Raw genomic sequence first — 17,877 nt, 5'->3', positions numbered from 1 at the left:
AAATTGTGCCCAGACATCAATTGGCAGCCAGTGCAAATGGTATAGGACTGTCGTTATATGACAGTACCTGCCTGTCCCTGCTAATATCCTGGCAGCTATTTTCTGAACCAATTGAAGTATCCAGGCCATCTCCGAGGGCAGCCCTATGCAGAGAGCATTGCAGTAGTCCAATTGGGAAGTTACCAGAGCATGGGTCACTGTTGCCAGGCACTGCTCATCCAGGTAAGGGTGCAGTTGGTAAATCAGGTGAAGCTGAAGGACAGTGCTCCTCATCACTGCCAACACCTGGGACTTCAGAGATAGGTCTGGGTTAAGGAGCACTCCCAAACTGTGTACCCTGTCCAGAACAGGGCTAAGGTCACTTGCCTGGAAGGCCGAACTGCCCACCAACAGGACCTCTGTCTTGTCTGGATTGAGCCTCAATTTATTGTTCTTAGAGTGACAATTGTATAAGGTGAGTAATAAATTTCAGGGGTGTGGCTGGCCTGAAAATAAAGGATAAAGAAAAATAATGTGATGCTGTGTTCTAAGGTAACTCACTATAGGGAAAAATTCAGTCCTGCAAACTATGAAATGGGAGCTTTTGTGACTCTTTGCAGTGCTGAGAACATAAGTGGAAGTAACAGAAATCCTGGGCCATATGGAAAGGTGCCACACTGCAGCATTGCCTTTCCTAGAAAAGTTACAACATCTGGGATTGTTTCTCTTAGAAAAAAGGCAAGGAAGGGGAGACATGATAGAGATTTATACAACTGGGCATGGTGTGGAGAAAGTGGCTAGGAAGACATTTTTCTGCCTGTCTCATAATTCTGGAAGTCAAAGGGCATCATCCCATAAGCTGATTGGTGGGAGCTTCGGGACAGGTAAAGAAAGACTTCACAAAGCATGTCGTTAAACTGCAGAACTCACTTTCAAACAATGAGTGGGGATGGTTCTAAAATAGGATTCATGGAGGCGAAAGCTATCAATGGTCTTGATGGTTTTATGCTACTACCATTATCAGAGGTAGAATGCTCCACCCTTTGCTGGGGAGTGCAGGTAGGAGGGGGCTGCTACCTGTGTTGAGGATTTGAGTTTGACTCGCTCCCAAGTCTGACTCCAGTTGTGTCAGTGACTCGACTTGAACGCGTCTCAGGAACAAGCAAATGACTGGACTCAAGATTTCTACATGTTTACAACTGAGTTGCTTCAGGGATTACGCCGCAGGATATCCTGGAAGGGGGGCACAAACACGGCAGTGGTGGGAGGGAGGGAGGGAATTTCAAGGGGGTGGGGGCAGGACAGGGAGGAGGGGGTTGCGATCGGGGGGAGGGAAGGCTTCAGCTCCTTTTTGGCACAGGGGGGGGGGGGGAGGGAGGGATAAGAGGGCAGGGGGACTCAAAACTTGACTTGAACATTTCTTGCAGCAATTTGAGACTTGACTTGGCCTTGAAATAAAGACTTGAGACTTGACTTGAGACTTGGAGTAAAGGAATCAGAACACGTCACTGGCTGTTATATTTGTGTCCTGCTTGAGGGTTTCCAGTGGGCAGCTGATTAGGCACAGTGTGAACAGTCTAGATGGTCTGATCCAGTTCTTAAGAAACTAGGCTCTTCCCACGTGGTCCAAGCCTTTGGATATTAATTCAGTAGTGTGAGAATGAGCAAAAGTGCAACGCTCACACTGCGAAGGTCATGTAGGAAAGGACCTAAAATTCATTCGCTTGCATGCTGCAGAGTGATGTGCTAGAATTTGGACGGTTTGGACTGCAACTCCCACAATCTCTGATCACTGGCTATACTAGAGCAGGCTGTTGGGAGCTGAAGTCTAGGATATCAGGCAAACACCAGGTCGCATATTCCTAAACTAGAGATAGGCAACATGTTGCCATCCAGATATTGTGGGACCACAACTTCCATCATCCATCACTATTGGTGGTGGTGGGTAGAACAGACATCTGGTGGTCCAGTTTGAAGCTAATACAATAGGAAAGGGCTGAACCTAAACTCTTTTCTACATACAGGATGTTTTGACACACACACACACACAGAGCGAGAGAGCGAGAGAGCGAGAGAGCGAGAGAGCGAGAGAGAGAGAGAGAGAGAGAGAGAGAGAGAGAGAGAGAGTTATGATCCCTAGTTAACCATCTGGGCTCCAATTTTACCCTGTGTTATGCATAATCTGTAGAATAGTTCTTGGAAGTGTGACATTTGAGATGCAACCTAGAAAATAAATCACGTAATAGGTAGATACAGAAAAGAGTCTGCTCTTCTTGTGTATTGTACCCTTAGAATTCAGTTTCTTAAACCACTGGGGCCTGCAATAAGAGATTGCAGCAGGAATGGCGCCTGCTCACTTCTCCATTCAGCCAACCATCACCTCCTCTCCAATATCCCCTCTCCTCCCCTGCCCCACAGGCAGTCATCCTTCTGTACCCCTGAACACACTTGGACCTGAAAGGGCTGTTTCTGAGGCTTCCCCACCTTACTTCTTTTTCAAGCTAAGGATGTTTCATACTTTGGCAAAGGTTTCCTCCAGCCCTCTGATTCCTCCCTCTTCCCTGTGTAGGTAATGCTGCTTTGGCTGCAAAAGCTGAACATCAGAAACACCTGAACATCAGAAACAGAGGGAATGACAACTGTGAAGTGAGCAGAACTGCACTGGATGAATCTGCAAGTTATAAGAACCAGCTGTCATTCATGATGTAACCATGTTGACACTTTTTATAGCTCTGTGCAAATGCACAAGTTATTGTTTAATATGTAACTGTTTAATGAAGACTATATCTATTCCGGATGTTGCTCATGGAGCATTTTTCTTGTGCAAAAGGAAGCCTCGCCTTTTAACCTTTTGTAAATATGGCATATAAAATATATTTTAATAGCTATAAATACTAATTTATATTAATTAATTCATTTTTATTTGTCTGATATATGGATACCTGCTTTTCAGCCTGGTTAAAAAATTCCAGCATAAAATTCTCCCATCAGTACAATCTCACCATTAAACTTGGATACTGATTAGAAAGCAGCATCAATACAGCAATTAACAGGGGAAGATAACCAGGAATTGTCCTCAGGATGGCTTGAAGTGGAACTCCTGGGATGGGATGGCATCAGAGATTCTAGGAGTTGGAGCGCGGCATGTTGGAAGAGCAGCAGGTTGTCCGCCCTGACTCAAAAATCCGGTTCACCATTCAGGAGTCCTCAAAAGTCCACAAAAGCAAACTGGCGTTACGTGACTACATGAACACCAGCTAAGAAAGAATCTGTTGGATTTTCCTTGGTATAACATGCTACAATTTAGGTGCCAGGCCCTATGTTTATATAGCAAGGCACGGCAAAGACTTGCAAGCAGATTTTAGGACCTGGGGAGTTTCATACGGAAAAAGCTACTGCTGTGCAAAGTCTAAATTATCAGTCAGCTCATTCACCTCCTGCAGCCAGAATGGCACTATCCACCCACAGGAAGGGTTTGGTTTTTGGTTTTAAGCAGGCTTGGATGACCACAAGGTGTCCCCAGCTCCAAAGGACCCCAACTGTGAGGGCACAATCCAGGCAGGCCAGTCTCTCACACATGCTCCTGGCCCTCTCCTGGAAGCCCTTCTTTCCTTTCCAAAACAGGCTGCTGTTCTTGCTCAGCCTGAGAAATGTCATTAGGCACAGTGTGAGGAGCTGCAAAGCCTTCAGCCACCACCCTTGCCTCTCCTCCAGAATCTGACGATGACTTCTCCGATTGCAGTCTCTCTTCGTTGTGCCCCCTTCTCTGCGCCGGGCAGGGAAATAGTGAACCAGGTGAGGAGAAGAAGAACGGAAAGAACTGGCCCCAGACATTTTGCTGCCTGAGTGTGCCTGAGGCAAAGACGACGACGGCATGCTTCCTATGCTCTGTACCAAAGCAAGTTGGACTGGCAGGCGAAGTTTCCTTCTACACTGTGATGGGACTGTGTTTTCCACTGTACCTGCAGGCATCCAACCAGTTCAGGGAGGACAGGAGAGACTGTGTGGTCCAAAGTGTTCTCCACTAGCACCTTGCTGCCATCTCCTAGCATCCACTGTGTTGGGTGACCACCACCTGATAGGAGGGTCAGCCTTGGCAATGGAGTGTCCTGCAAGAGCGTAGAAGAATCCATCCAGAAGAATCATTGGATCACAGAATATGAGTTGGAAGGGGCCATGACGGCCATTGGGTCCAACCCCCTGCTGTTGCAGGACACCAAGTTACACCATCCCACTCAGATGGCTGTCCAGTCTCTTTTCGAATGTCTCTAGTGTGGGAGAGCGCATCACCTCTCCAGGCAGCTGGTTCCACTGTGATATTGCTCTGATGGTGAGGAAGCTTTTCCTGATGTTCAGCCTGAATCTGGGTTGTTGCAACTTGAACTGATTGTTCCATGTCCTCCACCCTGGCATCAGCAAGAAGAGATCTTGACCTTCCTCTCTGTGAAGCCTTTGAGGTCCTTATCGAGGGATTTTTTTTTTATTTGTATCCTACCTTTTTCCTACAAAGGGCTCAAGGCAGCTTACATCATTCTCCTCCTCCATCTTATCCCCACAACAACAACCCTGTGAGGTAGGTTGGGCTGAGAGTCTGTGACTGGCCCAAAGTCACCCAGTTGGCTCCATGGCTGAGCGGGGACTAGAACCCAGATCGTCTGAGTCCCAGTCCCATGCTCTTAACCACTACACCACACTGGCTCATGTCCCCATTCACTCTTCTCTTCTCAAGGCTGAACATGGTCAGTTCTCTCAGTCTCTCCTCCATGAACAAGAGAACTCCACATTACAAGTCCCATTTGCCATGTCCATCGACATGACGCTGACCTGGAGCACGACGCTTGAGAATAGCCTTGCTTTATGTACCATAGCAATAAGCAAGCTAGAATTCTGTACTGAAAGTGAAAACCAGGGCGGGCTAGGAAAGAGCTTCTCTTGCTATGGATCTGTGGTTCCGTGTGGCTGGAAGCCCAGTGCTTCAAAGCCACTATAATTCTGCACGGCTTGGCAAGGCTGGTAGCCTCCATTGTCAAACCATAACCTCTTACAGTAAATTTGTACAAACTATGAAATTTGGCTAACACCAAAGGTAGAAGGAAACCACACACATATCCAATCAGTCTATTAAATAACAAATTTTTGGTAAAGCATCAACTTAAATGGCCTGTAGTAGCTAAGCAAAAACATAACAATACCATTTATTTCTCCCTCGCTTGTTTTCTACCATTCTAACTGTATTTTGGCTTGCCTGCATTTTACATTTGGGAGCATTTGACATAAGAAATAATAACCAAAATTGTAAGAAAATTTGTGAGCCCTCTGGTGGTCAGATCCTCTGCATCCTTCCAGAGCTCTCCATTCGCCCCAAATTTAGCCATTCTCCCCAAGCAAAGCATTCACTTCCTAATCACCATACGTTTCAAAGATGTATGCAGCTGATGCTTATGTTTGAAATAATGCACGTGAACATACGTAGGAATTTTTTTTCATGTGAAAAGAAAACAAAAATTGCAACCTGATAATGCACATGAGATGGAATGTACTTGAGGTGGGATCTGGAGTATTTTGATGAATTTGAGTTTTTTGTGTATGCACATCCTGAGATAGTCACATCCCAAGTGGATGTTAGTGAAATACGGATTAGATTTTTTTGGAAATTTTTCAGGTAAGCTGCAGGGAATAATTTGGAAGTGATCAGGTGTTACCCAGACATAGATTAAAATTCAAAGAACAGTTTCAGTTGTATGGCCTTGAGCAAATATTTGAATCCCAATTATTAAGTCCTGTAAACACGTGAATATTAATGGCCTAACTCACAAGTTTTGCTTAGCATAAGCACTGTGGTATTCCTTGCACCTAAAATGTGCCATGCAGATGGTTGGATGAAATGAAATAATAATAGGGAAAATAAGGTTACAAATGTAATATCCAAGAGTGGAGTGAGAGTAGAATTGGAAATGCAAGTTAAGCAGTACTTTTATCAGTACATACCAAAATGCCATTAAGGGTTATGTGATCTTTCAAGTTTTTCAGAAATCTTCATCAGGCTCCATGGTATAAGAGGCAAAAGAAACAACAGAAATGTTAAAAAATTAAGCCACAAGGCCTATGTAGGTTCAGTTTCAAAATGGTGATCACAGAATGAAGGAATGATCTGGTTCACACAACGTGGCAACCCATACTGGGTCATCTGCTTTGCTTGTTTTAGGGCAGCTAGTTGTGATGTCTGAACCCAGAACAGTTTCCTCGGTGTGGCCGGCTATGCTGTTGTTGGGTTGTTCAGGGTGGCTTGTCTTCAGGGAAGCTTTTGGTGATATCCAAACCCAGCAGAGTAGTGTGTGGTGGTCTGACAGGGGGCTACAGAGGTGCTTGGTGAGAGTTACAAAATGACCTGTCCACTCCTTGATGTTGTGTGTACACAGTCTGACAAGATTCCCAGGCACACATGAGACACAGCCTGTTTTGGTGGGACTGATAGCTCGGACTCTGAGGATGAGGGTGGCTGAACCACACAAGGCTCAGAGCTCACACTCTGATAATGGACCTGTTGTTGTAACTGACAAACCTGCACCTGCAGACTCAGCCTGAGCCTGCTCTGGATGAAAGTAGCTCAAGGACACCCACAGGGCTCAGTCTCCCTGTCTGTGGGGATGAAGGAGATGAAGGCCGGGAGGAAGGAGATTTGGAATTGGGTATCTCTTGGATGGAGGTGTCCGGCCGACTAAAGACGTGGACCTGAGGCCCCATCATCACAGCTGCAGGCTGGCCCAGTTAGGGGCTCAGAGTGCAGAACGCAGGTGCGCCCAGTTCCACAGAGCCCCTCCTTCCAGAAGGGTTCATAAGCAAAGCTTTGGGCAAAGGGGGCAGAGAGGCTTCCAATCTCTTTGTGTATACTCAAAGGCCTATGAATGCTGGGAGTCTTATATGTAGAATAAAGATCTTACAACAAGTGCTGGAGAGGCTGTCTTGCTTGGGTGGGATCCCCTAGCTCATGGCACTTACGGTACCATGTGCAGTGCCTTCCTTGCAGTGCCTTCTTTCAGCTCAGCACCTCCTTTGACAGTGACTGGCTTTATCTTATTCTGGGCTAAGTAAGCACAGCTATGCATGCAGGAATGACTGACTTGCTTCAAGGTAAGTGCCCATGGTCCCAGTCTGGGGCCCTCCTGAATCTTCATTGGTCCCAAATTGGAGTTGTACCTGCGCAGAGGTAAGCCAATTGTGCATACATGCGTGTTGTACTAGGAAACAGGGAAAGGGAAAGGGGTTCCAAGAAGCAGTCAGGGAGGCTGTTTTTAAAAGTGCAAAATGAATTAAATAAGTAAAACTCTTAGCCAGCTCATCCTAGACAGTAAGGTTAAGCCCGTTGCCTGTGCTCTGAAGTTATGGTATATGCATATCAATGCAGAGGCCTCACAAGGCAAGAAAGGCAGGGCACAGAGTTGTGGTGAAGATGCCCTTGGAAGAATAACCATGCCCAGGGAGGAGTAAGTTGGAAAGAAGCTATCACTGGCCTTAGAGAAAATCACTATCTGTTGGCAACATTGTGGGTTGACAAATCAACCCATAGTGGTTTGTTCTCAGGATGGCCTGTCATGATGTGTAAACTAGACCAATATGTCATAACCTACATCTATTCTGCACACAGTTATTGGCTGATTCCTGTATTTCCATCAGTAGTTGTCATGTCCTAACTTCTAAGTTTGTACTAAAATTATAGACTGATGATAGATGGAGAGAGAGTGAAAGAACGAGAGAGAGAGATTGTCCCTTTTTTATTTTCCTTCTTTCCACCTCCCCGGACATATTTTGTCAATCTACAGATTTCCACAATCTGAAATCCTGAAAGAGCGCTGGCTCTGCTTGGAAACTGGCATATTGAGCCTCAGGCTCATGCGCCAAATTTGGCCCACTTGGACTCTGACTCCAGCCTGCCAGGACCTTCAGCTGTTCTTGCCCCCTTCCTCTGGCTGCCCTTCCAGTTGTTCAATGGTTTCCTGGCTTTTGCGCAAGTTTTTTTTCCCTTTCTGAAATGTTGAAACATCTCCAGTAAGGTTCAGTTTCTGCCTGGAAGAGCTCTAACCTAAAACATGCTAGTATTCCTGGTAGTTTGGCTTTGCCCCTTTTGCCTTTAGCCTTGCCCATCACTGAGATGCACCCAACCTCTGCCGGCAAAGAGCTTCTTGGAAATGGAATTCAGTCCACAGGCTGAAAGCAGCTTGGTGCCCCTGCTCTCAGGCAGTCTTTCCAACCTGGGTCTGCAGCTCCCATAAGACTCAGCAGTATGTCCATTGACATAATGGCAGTCGCAGTCCCCAGCATTTTGGGAGAGTGCCACCTTGCTCTGGACCAATGGGCAGTCGGTTGAGATTTGCAACTCCAGAAAGCCGAAAGTAAAATGTCCAGCCTCACAAGGCAGCTCCCTCTGATTTTGCCAATTGATATTTTATTAATTCCATATCCCTGGAACATCATCTTTTCTTCCAATGCTCCTCATTCTTATATGTTAGATTTACTATGACTTGAAAATGTTGCAGTGGCTGCTTGCTTGCAAAGTAAACAGAAGAAACTGTGATATAACACTGACTGGACTAGATGTTCCCGATAGCATGTTGCCAGCAGAAGCATTCTCATCCTTGAAGAAAGTTTTCTAAGTGGTCATGACACTCTTGGTCTTAGTAGGATGGGTTTTTTTAAAAAAAAAAGTGGGGGGAGGTGTTATTTTTTGTTCTGGCAAGGCACCCAGTTCCCTAAGATGACTTTTAAGACTTGGCTCAGCAACTGCTTCATGCATACACATCCACACAGATTGAGAGAGGAAGAGAGATCCTTAATTAACACACTGATTATCATGTGCAGGAATGTAGACTTGAACATTCTGTGGCTTTGTTTGTTTTTGTTTTATCTAACAGACTAGCCTAAAAGCTGGTTAGGCTGAAATCACTTCCACAAACCCAGGCTAAAACCATTTTACTTTCCCAATATTTTATGGTTTGACTATTATTTTAATATGGGTTTTATTGTCAGAATTTGATTAGGATGCTGTGTTTTATTTTATTTGTTGTCTTACTGTTAAACTGTCCTGAGACTTCAGTAAAGGATGGTCTAAAAAGTTTTAAATAAAATAGATAAAAATAAATAAAATAGTCAAACGAACACCATTGATCATCACATGGCAACCCTATGGAGGAGGAGCAATGTTGTGCTAGTTCAGGAAATCTGGATTTCCACAGGACATGACATTCTTGTTTCTTCTGCAAGAGGCTCATTTGGTTGTCTATTATGTGGTCTACCCTCTTCAGATATGCCATTCCTGCTGCCCACACTGAGCCAGTTTGGGAGGTGATTTGCTTTGCCTTGGAGCATTGTGGGAAATGCAAATAGCAGTTCCCAGCCCCTTGCTGCTAGGTAAGCCTCCCCAGCAGAGAAGGGAGGCGTCAGAGGGCACCGATGCACAGTATAAAAGCAAATTAAGTAAGAAGTGTTGCATGTCACAGTGCAACACTAATGCTGCAATCCAGTGCTCATTAACCTGAGAATAGGCTCCATCGAACTCAATGGGATGTAGCACTGATTAAACATGAACAGGATTGCAGTGTAAATGAAGAAAGAATTGTCTATCCTTGTTGGTTTCCTCCATGTCAGTGTGATGATCAATGCCTGTTGAAATAGCCAGAAAATGACCAGATGTACAGAACACATAATCTGAATATGTCAGAGGCAGAGGTCAGGGATACTAGAAATATTGCTGTTAATATTTTAGCAAAAACATCCTGGCTGTCTCTGTAGCCTCTATACCTTTGAGATGACATTGGTCTGCCAAATAAGAAAGATCTGGCTGACCTCTGAAAGGTAGCTAATTGGTAAGGATTTGTGCCAAAGAGTAACAATATTGTTTGGTCAGGATTAACTGACACGTAGATATTTTAGAGTGTAAGGGAGAATTGCCTTATTGATGCCATATGGCAGACCCTGTCAATGGCCAGCTTTACTCTAATGAGTATCACAGACGTGTGCATGGTGGCTCTTTCCGACCACAACTCTTTAGAGCTACATAAAAATGGCATGGTTGCTAACATGCTACTTACATTAGACCTTTCCATGTTCAACTTCTGGAGGCCAAGAAAGTATTAACATATTTTGTTTAAAAATATATGACCACTTTCTAGCCTGGTCATATTAATGCTGATGACTCATCTTTGTCACAAAGACTGCAGGAAAGAATGGCAAGGATGTACTTAGATAATCCACAGGCCTGGCGCTCTGTGGGCATTTGTTGATCGCAGCCTAGGTGAAATGAGTCTGTGCCAGTGCCCGTGGATGAAGCACCTTGGAATCGGGCACTAGGGGAGTCCGTACTACTCCTGTGCGGTGCAGCCCCCCTGTTTGGTTTGCCAGCCAGCCTGTTGTGTTCTCCCCCACTGCATTCCATTCTTCCCTCCGTGCACTGATGTTCTGTTTTTGCTTCCCCGGTCACTGGTCCATCTTCCATGGCCATCAAGCCTGCTCAGTCCTCAATGGGCTATTTTGGGAGTTCCCCTCCTTAGGGTTTATTTTCCAAGGGTTTTAGCCTCTGCAAACTTTGAAGTTCCCTCACATTGATTGATCGTGTGGGAATGATTGTTGTGAACCGCCCAGAGAGTTTTGACTTCTTGAGTGGTATAGAAATTAAATAAATAAGTGCTTATATAAACCATGGCAAATAGTCCAAACATTGGAAGCGGGGGGTATGATATGCATTTTTTTCAGGCACAATCTAGCCACACATAAAATGAGAGACTATCCTAGAAGGCTTTTCATAGACTTCTCCAATTTAGGCTGTGGTACAGTGTTCGATAAAGATTAGTTCAGGGGCAGTGAGGAATAAATGGTATAATAAAAATATAAACACTTACCAAGAATGTTTGGTAAGGAGGAATTTGTCAATTTCACTTTCTTACACATTTGATTTTTATAGTGTGATTCTTTTTATTCCATTTATGGATAAATGTATACATTCTGGTAAGTTCTTATGAGTGAAGTGTAATGGTTATGAGAACAGGACTGGGACGCACATGATTTGGGTTCTAGTCCTTGCTCAGCCACAGAGCTAACTGGGCGACTTTGGCCCAGTCACAGGCTTTCAGCCCACCCTACTCGAAGGGTTATTGTTGAGGGGATAAGCCTGAGAGCAGCAGGAGGAGAATGATGTAAGCTGCTTTGAGTTTTTTAAAATAGAAAACAGGTGTGACATAAATCTAATAAAGAAACAAATGTTTTTAGAAGCCCACCAGCCATAGGAACTGTTCAGCTATCCCTGCTTGATGCATGATCAGTCATGTCTGGGTCTCACAGAAATTGGTAGAAAACCACAACAAAAGTGGGATAGGACTACTGGAAAGGGAAAAAATGGAAAAAGCCCTGAACATGCTAGAGATATGATTTCTCCTGGTCTGAAAAAAACAATCCTTCTTTAGGGTCACTGCAAATGAATGAACAAATACCTTGAAATGAGGCAGCAAAGATGAAATACAATCGCAGCTATAATACATTATAGTGCAGAGAAAAGCACCTGGAGCAGGGGACTGCAGAGAGGTAAGTGGTGGGCATTGCCCCGGGAATCTTTCCTTGGCCTCACCCCTTTTCATGATCTGCAGTTGCAGATTTAGGAGTTCATGCATGGATGGGGTGCTGAGCTCACTGAAATGCCAGCTAGCCTGTAGTTTTGAAGACATAATGCATTTTTTTCATGCCATGATAGATAAAGGCTTTTAAATTATGAAGTAAAGCACATGCTTCTTGTATTCTGTCACTACTGTTCTTTTAATTTACATAACAATGGAAAATAGTTCAATAAATCAGATGAAATGGAAGGCTCTGGTCTCCCTCCCCCTTTTCCTTGTAAACATTTCATAGCATTAATTCTTTTAAAAACTTCAGAACATTTACGACCTTTATATAGTATGAACCGACTTTCAAGGATTTCAACCCTTGGTCGCATAGCCAGAAGTGTGACTTCTAGATCAAAAGAGGTATTACTACCACTCTATACGACTCTGGTGCGCCCGCAACTGGAGTATTGTGCTCAGTTTTGGGCCCCTCATTACAGAAACAATATAGCCAGGTTAGAGTCAGTGCAGCGGAGGGCCACAAGGTTGGTGGCCGGTTTGCAGGGGATGGGGTATGAAGTGAGACTGAGGGAACTGGGTCTCTTCAGCCTGGAGAAGAGGAGACTCAGAGGGGATCTGTGGGCGACATACAGGTATGTGAGGGGATGTCACATGGAGATGGGTAGAGACTTGTTCTCCCCTGCAGAGGAAGGCAGGACGCGCTCCAATGGAGCAAAGCTCAGGGAGCCAAGGTTCCATTTGGATGCCAGGAAGCACTTCCTGACAGTTAGGACCCCGAGGGTGTGGAATGGGCTTCCACGAGAGGTCGTTGAGGCCCCATCGGTGAGGGTATTCAAAGATAGGCTGGACATGCTCATGGTGGGCATGTCGTGAGCGGAGCCGGTTGGTGCCGGAGGTCAGACTAGATGGCCCGGGAGACCCCTTCTGACTCGCTCAGTTTCTTTGTTTCTATATCTTTACTGAAATGCATTTACACACACACACACACATTTCAGTGTGTGTGTGTAAAATTTAACTTGCATTCCTTGTTACTAGTCCATAGGACTCACACATATATAGTGTGCATGTGCAGAAGTAGGTATATAGCTATATATACAAAGAATGGTTAACAAAGGCTACTTCCACATACTGGAATTAAATTGTCATGTACTGTTGCCCATGGAGTTTACTGTGTGTTTGCTAATGGGAAGCAAACCAGAAGGGCAGCCCTTGTAATGAGCATTCTGGCCAGTGGATGATCATTCTAAAATGATTTCAGTAAACAAAACAGAAGAAGAAACAAAGCCAGCCAGTTTTTATATACTGCTGTAAGCTTGGGGGCTGGTCAGGCTGACCCCTTGGGATCCCTTCCAGCTCTGTGATTCTTGACGTTTAAGTTTTTTGCGTGTGGAGCTATTCACCTCAGTTGCCCTGAAGTAATGTTTCTGTTTCTTAAGACCTGGCAACAGCTTGGTGATAGCTTGTAATATTCGGGTGATGTGTCCTGCTGGGAGATAAGATGCCCCAAGATGGCCAAGAGGGTCTGAATGATGAAGACCATGGACAATCCTGCAGTTTCTCAGGATAGGGCTGGAAGTGGCACAAGCCTATTTGTGCTAAAGCCAGGAGGGCAGCCATGCAGTCCCTCCTGCCCCACCAGCTCTGCCCCGCCCCACCAGCTGCATTGCACAAGTGGCCCCCGCGACTTGCACGCTGGAGCGTCAGTCCTTCTGGGGCAACTGAAAATGAGCAGAAAATATTGTGTCTGGAAGGGGACAAGTTGGTAGGGCAGTTCCACTTGTTTCCCTTCGGAAGCCCTAAATTTCCCTTGGCTTAGCAGTGGGCCCTGCTTGGACAAGCGCAATTGCTGAAGCCCAAAAACAATCAGTGGGTTTGGGTAAGTGCCCCACTGGATTCTGCCCAGAGCATCCTGCTAAGGACGACGAGGGGGGCTCTGTAAGTGCATGGGAACAGGGGGGAGGGCGCTTACATTTTCCCCACATTCCCTCCCCAGTAAAGCCCCACAGCAAGCAGGCAAACTCCTCTGTAGTGCTATGCAGAGGGCTGCACGCTCCCCTACAAGACTCCTGCGGCACCGGCAATTTCCTTGGGGGTGGGTTGCTGGGAGTGTTGATGATACAAATGCCCACATTTTGCTCACACAGTGTACTTGTAAATAAATGCAAATACTAGCATGTGCAACGAGTCCCCATTGTTTTCATACAAAGCAAACCGAGCCCTGAGTGAAATACTCACATCATGGTGAGTGGCGGTGCAAGTCTGTCATGCAGGGCTGATCTGCAGATCCAACAAGGCCCGCATGAGGAGGCCTGCAGCCTGTGCCTTGTGCATAGCGATTACCCAAAACATTAAGGCTTTGGCTGCATGACTCAGGTGTCGGTGCCCATCTCGTTGACTCCACAGCACCTCATCTGAGAGATACTGCTGTGAATCTCCTGCTCATTGCTGATTTAAGTTGAGTCTTTTCTCAAGGGAAGGAGCAGTGCCATAGTGGAAGAGCACATGCCAAAAATCCAGGGTTTGGTCTCTGACATCTCCCCGTAAGGCTCAGAGAAAAGCTCCTGCCCAGAACTGTGGAACTGCTGCCGTTCCTGCTGCTGTGAGATCCAGTGTGGTGTAGTAGTTAAGGGTGCAGACTGGGCTGCAGGGGGTCTGGATTCTAGTCCCCGCTCAGCCATGGAGCTCCCTGGTGCCAGTCACAGACTCACACCCAACCTACTTCACAGGGTTGTTGTTACAAGGATAGGATTGGGAAGACGAGAATTAGTAAACTGCTTTGGGTTCCTTGGAAGGATAAAAGGCAGGATTAGATAGACAGACAGACAGACATCAGACAGACATCACTGAATTAGATAGACCAAAGTTCTCTCAGAATAAGGCTGCTTTGCATGGGCTTGCAGATGTGAGTTCACTGTTACTGTTCCACATCATGTCACTTACGGTAAAAATCAACCTTTAAAATTGCAGGCCCATAGTAGATGGTGATGGCCAGATCCTTTTTTCCACCAAGGTCTCTCTCAACCAGAGTAGGAATTATGAAAGAACAGAAATAAGTTCTTGGTTTCACTGGCATAGACATCTGTGTATTGGTGTTTGGGAAGTTGTAACTTTTCACACTGTCATCTTGACACACAGACATCAAGCAGAGAACAGCAAGCAAAAGAGAGAAGGGGCTTTTTCACAGTTCTCTGTAAATATGTTGCAATGTAGGAGAAGATCGGCTGTTAAAAAACCAGACTTGTTAGGTGAAGTGCTGTTTCTCTCTTTGCCTCTCTCCAGCCAGGTGAAGATGCTGCCACAGAATCGCAGGGACTGTCCAGGTAATGGGCTGAGCCAGTTGCCATGGGCAGATTCATTTCTCCACATACTGTAAGATGGAAAAATGAGGAAGGAGTGCTGAGTGGCCGAACTGGCTCTTTGGGAGAGATGCAGGGATGGAGGAAGGCAGTGATGGGAATGAGAGAGAGAGAGAGAGAGAGAGAAGCTGAAGAAAGAGGCTGAGCTGAACTCAGTTAAGCATTTAGACTGTTGCAGGTCATCTCTGTTTATCCTCAACAGAGAACTGAAACTGTGCTGAAGGAGTCTTTAAAATAAGCCACACTTTCTTCAATGAGAGGCTGACTGGCCTCAGGTTGGAAGAGTCCTCACTCACAGCCATTTGTGGGTGCTTTGTACAGTGTTGTCATTCTTCAGGGCCAGGCTTTCCAAGCATTTCTGTTGCTTTTTTTTTAGAGTGAAGAACAGGTAGTATTTGCTGAGCATGGCAGAATGAACTGGGACAAGCACCTCATGTATTTTTGCAATTCCGCTGTTCAAAAGCTCCACCTTGTTGTTATGTACAGGAACAAGGGAAAGATTTAAAACTAACACCACCAAGAAGAGAAAAATCCTTTTGCAAAGGAGCAGATTTGCATCTCATGAAGGATCCAGAAGCAGAGTCACAGTAAAGTGGCAGGTTAAAAGCCTCATGTAGAAAAGTCCCATGTTAGGCCAAACTGGACAAACTGCCTAGAATTTCTTTACACTTGGAGTTCCCAAGCCAGCTATTACTGCAGCACAAAGAAGACACGCAGGACATCTTTGTCTTTTGGTACTGCCTTAGCATGGAGTGCCCCAAAGTCCTGCAGGCCACTCTGCCAGCTTGGGAAAATGAAAGGCTGACCCTGTCTTAAATTGGGGATAAGAAATGGGTTAGAAGGAAGACAACAGAACTCGTGAAAGAAGAGTTTCTTTCAATTCCAGCTGCATTTTTGCCCACACTAGGACAGGTTTCCCACCTGTTATGGATAAATTTAGGTTTTTATTTCATTTTTATTGATTAGATTTATATCCTGCCTTTTTTCTTTTAAAGAACTCAAAGGGGCTTGCACCATTGTCTTCTTCCAGCTCTCAGTCTTATCCCCACAACAATTACCCTGTGAGGTAGTTTCTGCTGAGCGTCTGCAACTGGCCCAAAATCACCCAGTTGGCTTCATAGCTTGGTGGGGACTAAACCCAGATCACCTGAGTCCCAGTGCCCAATCTTATCCGTCATACTGCACTGGCTCTCTAGCAATAGTTATTATTATATCTATATGGAGGAAAAATCCTGCAAGACTTGCTGTCTATTTTATAACTTTTTGTTAAGTCCTAGCAGAGCTATTATTCTGACCATTTTAAAATTATTTTTGTAATTTTAATGTGGATGCAAACATGTAAAGATCATCCCTAACTCCAGATCTTTTATTAACAAGTTAAAAAGCATTGGTCCCAGTACCCAGGAAGAAGCATTTGTCCCTGGGATGGGGTGGGGGCCCAGTGCAGATCCTTCCACTGTGAGAACTGTCCTTTTATTCTTGATCTTTGTTTTCATTTTCTGATTAGTTGCAGATCTAGACAAGACCTCTCCTCTTGTCCCATGACAGCTAAGCTGAGACGGAACTTTGTTGAAAGCCTCTTGAAAGTCCCCATAAAAAAGCCCATGTTCAGGAAACAGGATAGCGCATATTCAAGGGCTGACTAAGGATTATGCATTGACATTGCTATGGGTAGTAGTCAAAATAATAAAATAAGAAGCCATGCTGAACAACTTCTAACCCGATGACAAACCATGGGTTCTCTTCATGAATTGTCTGTGGCTAGTAAGCCCAGCTGGGCTAAGACAACACGGAAACCAGTGTTTCAACAAGGCAACCGTCATTCAACCTATCCCTAATCCTTGAATGTGGGCTATTGTGTTGACTGAACCCAGCCTGGGCCTCCTCAATCCACAGGCTTGTGGACAAAGAACTCAAACGGGTTACCTAAGTAAAAATCTTTGGAAAGAATAGGGCCCTAGCTTCCCCTTTGGTTTTCATGCAGTGGTGACATCTTTCTGACCATATAGCATGTGTATGTACCAGATGTGCATATATACTTGCCTATACACACAGATTAAGTCTCAGAAGAGAGTGCACAGTGTTAAACTCCTACAGATTCCTACTCCCTGTTGGATAACTAGAAGAATCCACATGGCTTAAGAATTTCATTCATAGGCCAAGCCAGCTTTCTTCTTCCTTTTCAGATCCATTTCTGCTGCACACTACTCTGGGCCAGGACCCCAAACCCTCATCCTCAAATCCTGATCTCTTGTCCTCAAAGGAGGCTCCAGAGTTAAAAATTCAAGAAGGGGACTTGTTCATGCAAAAACGTCATAGGCCATCCACCTCTGCAGGGCCCAGTTCCCCATAACAATCCTCGGGATTGGATTTCCGGACTCCAGAGGTAATTCTCTTGCCATCTTCAGATTCTGATGACTAGTCAAACCATGAAGATTTATTTATTTAGAGTTTTTTATGCCGTCCCATTGCTTAACACGCAAGATAATCCCATGCCGCCATTCCCACATTGCCACAGCTTGCGATTGTTCAACTGAGTGAGTCCCCTTTAGGAGACAAAGCATTAATTGGTGCAGACTCTTATTTAAGGCTCAGCTTTGATCTACTTGGTGTTGGAATAACTTAGAGACAACCTTGTCTGGCCTTCAGCTCCACCAGGACCTTTACATGGTGTCGATCCTTCTCATCTTATTTTCCTGATCCCTACCAAAGGTAGGACTATAGCAGGACCCTGCAACCCAGGCTGCAATGCACAGTATCAGAAGAACCCTTGGCCTGAAGCAGTACAGCCACACAGGCTTCCCTGTCCAGTAGGTAGAATGGGGAGAAGAATGATACTTCACCTGTCCATCACCTGGGCTTTCTTGTGCCACTCTAGCTCTGACTGAAACACATGGCCAGAATGTTACCAGCTAATGAGTGTCATTGATTGATCT

This window comes from Varanus komodoensis, unplaced genomic scaffold (assembly GCF_004798865.1).
Source record: "Varanus komodoensis strain SLA01 unplaced genomic scaffold, ASM479886v1 scaffold39, whole genome shotgun sequence".
NCBI lineage: Eukaryota > Metazoa > Chordata > Lepidosauria > Squamata > Varanidae > Varanus > Varanus komodoensis.
The sequence above is the reverse complement of the archived record's forward strand: the minus strand, read 5'-3'. Positions refer to the sequence as shown.